The following is a 9,109-nucleotide window of genomic DNA, read 5'->3' on the forward strand; positions in this document are numbered from 1 at the left end:
TAGCTAACGTTAGCTAAAATTAGCTCATAGTAGCAAAACTGCAGTTCTATTTTTGTAGTAGGCAATGCAGTTTGGGACTACAAATACAAAAATCTATCTCCTTGTTCATCTACACCACAACAGAACAGAACAGAAGACGTTACAAATTAAATTTTTGGGCATGTATTCTGTATTTTGTAACAGAATACGTTTTGAAAGTATCCTTCCCAACACTGCTCATGTATCGCTCTGTTCTGACTGGTTGTGGGTGTTTAGAGAGGCTCAGAACGAGCAGATCTGTTGTGTTCTCTGGTAAATCTACAATGTTACAGCTTAATCCGATGTTTCCTGTTGCTCAAATAGTGCCAGTATTACCATAACAGGTATGATGAGTAAACCTATTGTAGTTTGCAGGAAGGCAGGAAAAGGAAAAAACAACTGCAGGAAAATTGCGATGGACCTTACCATTGTCTGCAGCACTTGATTCATGCCACCTTTCTTGGATGTTTACTCCTGGAGTCTTTCCTATAGTAGCTCGGGATAAAGCTAAATATATATAAAGGAAAGAAGCATGGATATGTGATTGACAACTAATGAAAGTTAAGTGGTGGCAAACTTGGCTCAGACCCAAAGTTGAAACAAGAAAGGTTACTGTGACAATCAGGTTACACAGGAAATCAGATGATTTTAGTAGTAACCTGACTACTGTAAAATATGTGTATACATCCAGCCGTTCGGTAGTCAGATTTTTCCAAGTATTGAGGGCACAGGCTCTGTAGTGAGAGAAACACAGTTTTTACTACACAAACGTATGTAATTATTTTACAAGTTGTCAGCAGAATGAAATTATTTTGCTTGTGATGCATTGCTATTGTGCTGATCTTTTCTTCCATCCCTTGCACAGTTGTTGCAGCAATACCTTTCTCCTCTAAAGTATGTCATGTATTTCTATGCATGTAAACAGCTGATTATAAACCCAGTCATGCTTTCTGCAGACATGACCAAGAATCCAGCGTTCTTGTTACGTTAAATAAATTAGATTACGTTTTTACAGCAAGTAATGTGGACCCTGTGCTTCTCCTCTATTGACCATATTGTATTATTGCTGATGTTTTCTTGCCTGCGGAATGTGTTGTATCTTTGTTTGATTTATTTGGCCCGGAAAGAAGAAAACAGCGCTATTAGAACTCCAGACAATGCACCAAACCGCTTGAAAATGTGTTTCCACTTGCTCTAAAGCAAACTGTGATGCCGCTACAGTGACAACAAAATCAACCTAAAGAAGGGACAACTAAACACTGGTGTACACAGAGATTCACATGTTTATTATCTAATCTTAAATTAAAAATGTAATCACATTGTGTATACTCAGTATTTATAAGAGAAAGGCATTTTATCAATTATGAGAAGAATAAATTAAAAAAAGGTATGTCCGCATTAAATGTCAGACATAATGGGTGAAATGTTTTTCTTGCATCCAAAATACTTGGAGCATAGACAACGTTATGTGACACAGAGTTTTTGTCATTATACTCCAAACTAACGCTCATATTGAGCAATTTCTTCAAACGTTTTTTAAGAGGAGCTGGAATCAGATTTGTGGCCAATGTCTCTATTGTAACACAATGACAGGTTACCAGAAATGCTGCCTAATAAGTTTGTAAATATTGAATTGGTCCAAAATGTTTACCTGATGACCCTGGCCCATTTTTAATTGGTCAGAATCTAACCTAATCCAACTAAATGTTAAACTGCAGTACAGTTAAAAATTTAAACTGTGGCGGGGACCAAAGAAAATTGCACCAAAAAGTAAAATCAGTCTTGACACAGGGCGCTTGTATTATAATAACCCATCAATCATCAGATCCTAAGCTGTAGCCTTTTGGGAGACTCTTCTGTCAGCACACTATGACTCAGCATTGTCTTCATTTTAAGTGGACATCAGATCAGATGTCACTATCAATTCCCTGAAGCCACAACCTCTCCTAATACCCCTCACAGCCAATTAGGGTACGTAATGGTAGCGAACCTTCAATGGCAATGCACAGGGGCTGGTTAGAGCTACACATGCTACCCTGCTAGCCGCTGTCAGTGGGGACAGGGGCTAATGGGCAATCACAGGGGGACTTATGTTGCAAATCAGCCCCGATCTGCGAGACTCTACTGGGGATTCCTGTCCAGTATAGCCTGATTCTGGAGCTTATGATCCAGTAATGGGTGCTTTGGTGGAGATCTGAGAGAGAGCCATGGGACTATAGTGTCAAACTGGCCCAGGTTTCCTCAGGCTGAAAGGGGCTTTGATAGGCAAAGTAGCTTGGCGCAGAGAACATGGAGGAACAGGTCCCTGCTGATAGGATGTGTCACTCCTAACTTGTACAGAAGCAGTTGAACCCTTGCTTAACAGACATACTTTTATGTCAGATTTTTTAACGATCAGAAATGTTTTTTTTTTTTTTTTATCTTGCTTTGTAGTACATTTAAACACATTTATTTTTATTTTTAACTATTACATAAATTGGCGTGAGAAGTGAATGAAAAGTGAACTCAACAGCCTCAGCAGCATCACCAAGGTACCGACGCTTGTAACAATGCTGCTTCATAGGCGTGTGTGTGTGTGTGTGCGTGTGTGTGTGTGTGTGTGTCAGCGCGAGTTATGAGTAAATGTAAAAACAAATTGTACACTGTTTGTATGATTTGTACATGGATCTTTTCAGAGTAGTGTCCCCCTGTCTCCACTGAGCAGAATATTGACATGATTGAGAAATTGACCATGATCTTCTCTCATTGCTCATTATTGATCACGTAATCCCTTCCCTTTCAGTGTTTAAAATTGTGTAGAATGTGTCGGTGTGTGTGTGTGTGTGTGTGTGTGTGTGTGTGTGTGTGTGTGTGTGTGTTGGTTGTTTAGGCTGAGTTACGGGGGTTTATGCCGTCTGTTCGTCCTGTCAGCGGACGGGTGGGTGTGTGGTGAAGAATGGTGAAGGCAGGTGGTGTGACTAAAGCAAGGACTGGACCGAATTGGGCGGATGCAGGCTTTAGCTGAGGGAGGGAGGAGATGGGACAGGGGTGTCACCAGTCGACGGGGCCTGTCCGAAACAGCTCCGCACACCACACCCACCCAACTGTTCCTCTTTCAGCACCCTTCTGCCCGTTTCTGCCTCTCTCTCTCCTTCTCTCACTCTCTCTGTCTCGCTTTATCTCTCTCCTCTCCTCCTCTTTTCTTTTCTTTTCAGAATGCATTGTTAACAAAACGGTTTACAAACCCTGGCTGGTACATTATCCACGACCGCCTCCTGTGAGATTGATTTAAGCAAATGGATTCAGAAAGGGAGGGAGGGAGGGATGGATGGAGAGGAGGGGAGGTTGCATGGAAAGGATGGAAAAGGAGAAAGTGAAAAGAGGTGTGTTCCTGCAGCAGCTTTACAAAACCACCACATGGGCCATGTTGAATATTCCCTTCTTACTTGCATTTTGAGAAGCCATACATTAAACGCTCATTATACAGCCTTTTTGTGCAAGAAGAGGCTCCGTCTCTGTGAGGGCAGAGCAGCTGAGGACGGACTATGATCTCCCTGCATATGCATGCATGGAGCATCTTTAGAGGCTTTCTGACATGTATGATATCATCATGACCGAGAGATTTGACTTTCATAAAGCCTCTCAGGAAAGGGGAGGGTGTGTCAGTTGCAAGGCTAATTTTTACGGTGTGAATCAGATTGTCTGTAATGTTTAATAAAGTTGACTTTTCGGGGGCCGCTGGCCTATCTCACTAAATGGTACAAGAAAGAAATATGTCAATCTGAGAAGTCAAACGCTGCAAGTTTTTAAAGTAAAATGTTAAATATCTAAAAAGGAGCTTAATGAAATTAAAGCAGTGAAAAAGACAATCAAATAAAGTTACCAGCTTCTTTTAAAAAAAATATGTTTTTCACTGTTAAAAAAAACTGAAAAGCACAGCAGTGTTTGTGTGCTGGTCCTCGCCAACCTTTAGACTCACAAATTCTCAGAAAGGACACACTTCAGCTATGGATGAATTTCTTTCACTTGCTTTTAATTTGACATTTTAAATATATCATTTCACTTTCAACTCCACTTGCACAGTCCTCTCTTCTTTTTACAACAATAAGATCTTTTTTCAAGGTGTGTGTGTGTGTGTGTGTGTGCACGCGAGCGTGCGTGCATGTGTGGATGGTGGGTGGGGGGGTGGTGGGGGGGCAAAGGTTGAACTGGGCATCCTATCATGATAAATCACTGGTTAATGAGGAGTCTATTGTGTCCTCACACATTGTGCGCCCCTCCTCTCCTCCTCACCCCATCTCCTCCTCCTTCTCCTCCTCCTCCTCCTCCCTGTGTCCCTTAGACCGCTACCTTTGGGTTGTTAAGCTGACACAGATAATGAACTGGCCGCTTTGAACTGTCCTCACAATATTGACTGGTTGCACACAGCAGATGTCTCCTTGGCAGAAAGCAACTGGTAAAAGCACATTAGGTTAACAAAGAGAGCTTTGCTTTGCAGGGGTGGGGACTGGAGAGGAGGTGGCAGAGGGGCCTGTGTGGGTGTGTTGCGGGGCGGTGGGGGGACAGAGGGATGGGGGAGCAGGGGGCAAGCATCAGAGTTGACAGATCTGGAGGATTATATCAAAACAACACATTTGTCGATTATACGACGAAGAGAAGAGGCGACAAAGAGGGGACATGTTTCGAAGGGGAATTTCTTCACAGGCTTGCATCAACTTATGGATGTGCTTTGCATGCTAATCCTTTTTAAACTTGTACTAAACAGTTCATGTTCAAGTGTAAACCGTAACAAAAAACAAGTACTTTTAAGCACTAAAACAAAATCTGTCAACAATTGACTTGCATTTGCAGTAACAGCAGCTAGTGTGTTTTAGCTCTTTAAGTAAGTACTATCCCTGTAGTGCACATTTCCTCCACATGTATTTTTAGATGTAATTTGTCCAGGTAGCCATTGGTTTTCAGTAATTTCTGTATGGAAATATATTCAAAGACTCTTAAAACAACGTGTAGTCGGTCATAGTGAAATCTGTGTTCATTTTTGTCAAAGTTACATTATCACTGAGTGGTAATGGAGTTTACGTGTATTTGATTTGAAAAATCTTCACGGCTCTCGTGCAACAGTGATTTCATTTTGAATTAAATTTATGCGGACATAAGTGTTTTTAATAGTTTTGTTATTAATTTTTATGTCTTTGTGGATACATAAAGGGATGTCTGGAACAGTTAAGTTATGGTTTGTACAACATGCAAACCCACTGGTATGGTCCTTTCAAATATAACACTGATTCGCAGTGTGGCACAGATGAGTTCATTCATTTTGTCATTTAGATAACAAAATGATTAACTTCATTTTCAGTCTCCCTCTCGTTATTGTTGTTCGGTGAATGCAGCGCGGCCTGCGAGCCGACTGGTTTCTTTCTGGCAGTGGGATGGGTGTCTAATGGGTCAATAATAAGCCGTGACTAACCGTCTCCCTGAGGAGCAGCTTGGCCAGACACACACTCACAGAAAGCAGCAGAAAGGTATGAGCCACCAACACTGATTACCATATAATTGCAGCCATTGTATTTGACATGGAGAATTAGTAGCCCGCTAGGTGGCTAACTGGCCTTTTATTCAGCTTTGGACTGGACAAAAAAACACACCCACACACAGACAGACATACACAACTCATACTGGATGGAATATGCATATATGTGCACACAATTATTTGTGTTGTAAACAGCATGGAAACCTCAAATTTCTCAATTTCAAATTTGTAACTTTTCAGGAACAAAGATTAACAGCTTTCGATCATCTTTCAGCTGCTGGAGGAACATGTATTTCCTCAATGAACTGGATGTTTAAGGTTTTCACATGTAAATAGTGAATAGGATTTAGATGATTCAAGTTAAATATTCAGCAACGGGAAATCTGCATTGATGAGATAAATGGAAACAAACACTTTTCAGCTATTTCAAAGATTAACCCCCCGCCTTGTCACTTCTCTCACACCTGTTTCTGTTGAGCCACCACATGGAATCAAACTAGAAATGCAGATAAACATCTTTCTTGTTTCAGCGGCTACGTTGTAACCGTTCGAGTTCAAGGATCAGTGTTCAAGCACACTGGATAATCTGCTATGGCCTATTCAAATTCCTCCTTTCCACTTTGAAAATTACACACGCCGCCAGTTGTTAAGTTGTGAGCTTTTCCCACAAGGAACCACGTCCTCAGACACGGAACAATTTGATTTGGTTTCTGGCATATGAGTCAAGAGGGTTAACAAGACCCGCCACCATGGAGTCCCTTCACACCACGTGTGGCTAAACGATCACTTCCCTGCATGCCTCACATCGCAACAAATCTCTTTTCATGATCACTTTTCACTCTTTTCTCATTCCTGCCTGACTGGGTCTTTTTAAACTGAGAGGGAGAGGAGAGAGAATTTCGTTCCCTCTTAAAGGTTTTGTGTGAGGACGGTTGAGTGAGCGTCCATTATAGAAAAGGCCCAGACCACCACTGGATGACCCTGCTAGGAGTGACAAAACCCAATTGGTCACAGCCGCCAGCAGCTAATGGGCCAGTGAGGAATAGCCCTGGGTGGGAAATGACTGTATTCTCTGCCTTTCTCTGTACGCCCTTCTTGTGCCCTCGTACCCCCCACCTTACCCCAGCAGCCACCAGGCCCGTACCCATGCACCCAACCCTGGCCTGTACTCTTCTAGTGTCATATACACTGACACACACATCTACACAATGTTATTGGTCACAGTGTCTGTCTGTGTGGTGCACTTGGCAACAGATGCTGCAGACAGATCAGTCAGAGGGAATCAGAGGAGCATATTTTTTGGATGAGTCATGGTGCTCCTGCCTTTCCCACACAGTGGAGCTCGATGGAGGGGTCTCTGTCTGATTTGGAGATTTTGACTTTTGGTACATTCAGTCTGTGAAATAAATGGGTTCTTTAATGCATGAAGGGCCAAAGAGTTGTGGACCAATGGTGTTAAAAATGCAACCTTGTAATTTGTTTTCAACGAGGCTGCCGTATTGATGCCATAAGTCTCTATACCTGAGGGATAAAATTGGATATTCCATCAGTGCCTTCTAAAAAGACTGCTCTGAAAAGGACTGCCTAAATCTGCCTCCTCTAATTTAGGTGATTGGTTTAGATCAGGGAGGTATCCTTGCTATGGTGTAAAAAAATAAATATAAAATATTAATTGCATATCTGTGAAGGGACACTCCGGTCTGGGACTGCAACTCACGATCATTTTCATTTTCAATTAATCTGTCGATTATTTTCTCGTTTAATCGATTAGCTGTTTGGTCTATAAAATGTCAGAAAATGGTGAAAAAGGCCAAGCAGTGTTTTGCAAAGCCCAATATGACGCCCTTAAAATCTCTTGTTTTAGAAAATATTCGGAATGAAGAAGATGGAATCAGAGGATTTCGACTTTTTTTGTAACAAATCAATTATCAAAATAGGTTGCGATAAAAATCAATAAAAAATGCAGCTCTCCTCCAGTTCGCCCGCTTCATAAAACGCAACAATTTATCCAGTTCTTAGGACAACAGGCAAAACAGTCAAGCAGCTGCAGGTGTGTATGTGTTGCTCCGCTGCTACAGATAGAGGTGAGAAGATGAAATACAACAAGTCCAGTTTAACTCAACAGAAACCAAGACACTGCCCAGCACTTTTAAACTAGAATGAGGCAGGTGTGTACGCACAGGAAAGTCATCACAGTAATATTTCCCCAACTTAAACCAAATGTTTTAGTTGCCTAACCTTAACTATACCTCAACAAAGGCCATATTTCCTTTTATTAGTCAGACTGTTGCTTTTATTTCCACTTTATTATGTAGCATGTTGTTAACGCTGGTAAATGTCTGGAAATTAGGAGCCTGGAATTTAATTGTCCATCCATGTCGGCAACTTCAAAGTGCTTAAATGAGGTCTCTTTATAATTGCAGTTGAGCTTCTAATGACAATAGTTGGCGATTCATTCAATACTGTCATTGATGATAAAGTTACATCACTTTATCATCAATGACAGTATCTACATTGGGCAGCCTAGACTTTAAGTCTTTTAAATTTTCATGTATTTGAGAAAGTGTAACCATTTCTGAGTTTCGTTTTTATACGCTGAAAATAAGGACATTTTTGAAATTTCTGAAAAAAATGACAGTAATCTATAAAATCATATGGTGCAGTATTCACTATTAGGCATCTCATGAAATTCTCCAAATCAAAATGTGCCTTTTAAGTTTTGTGTACAATGTACAGACTTTCCAACATCTATCTGATGTACAATGAGTGGTAAATTGAATTGGGTAAATATAATTTTGATTCAGAGATTTGAAAATGTTACCACTCCAGTTGAAAGCTGAGATAGCTTACTTCTACAAATGGAAAATCTACTTACAGATAGTAACACATTCAAAAAAATGACAAAGGGGAAACAGCTCCAGTGATGTCTTAGAAAACAAAGTAGCAAACTAGAAAAATTAAGTAACACATTTTCTAAAAAGTTGCTTGCTATTTATGATGTTTAATTTTTTTGAAGTTGGCCACAGTGTTACAAAGTCACTCTTTGATCAACACTTTGCATCACTTTCTTTAATCAACATTTAAATATAAGTATCGGATCAGACTCGGTTTCACCAAAACAAAACAAAATTAAAGGAACCGGAACGGATCGCGGGCCAAAAGGATTTGATGCCGACATCCATAGTTGAAAATATGAAAGTTTAATGAGTGATATGTTGGGGTCGGTAAAGATAGCCACTTGTTTGTGAAAGTGAAATTGACGATAAGGCAGCACGGAAGGGGATGCTGGGTGGCAGCACATAGGAGGGGTTGATGGAGAAGAGAGAAGGAGGGGGCGGTGGGGGTGGTGGGCAGGTCACACTGGCTCTATTCAGGCCCTAAGACAACACCACACAGAATGATAGACTCCTCATGATTGTTTGTCCCTCATGGGCCATTCTCCCTCCTGTCTCCCTCAATGGCACCCTTAGCCGCACATGAGAGGCTCCCACAGGTACCAGAGAGAGTGAGAGAGAGAGAGAGAGAGAAAGAGAGAGAGAGAAAGAGAGTGAGAGAGAGTGTGTGTGTGTGTGTGTGTGTGTG

The sequence above is a fragment of the Etheostoma spectabile genome, chromosome 1 (genome assembly GCF_008692095.1).
Source record: "Etheostoma spectabile isolate EspeVRDwgs_2016 chromosome 1, UIUC_Espe_1.0, whole genome shotgun sequence".
In the NCBI taxonomy this organism is placed as follows: domain Eukaryota; kingdom Metazoa; phylum Chordata; class Actinopteri; order Perciformes; family Percidae; genus Etheostoma; species Etheostoma spectabile.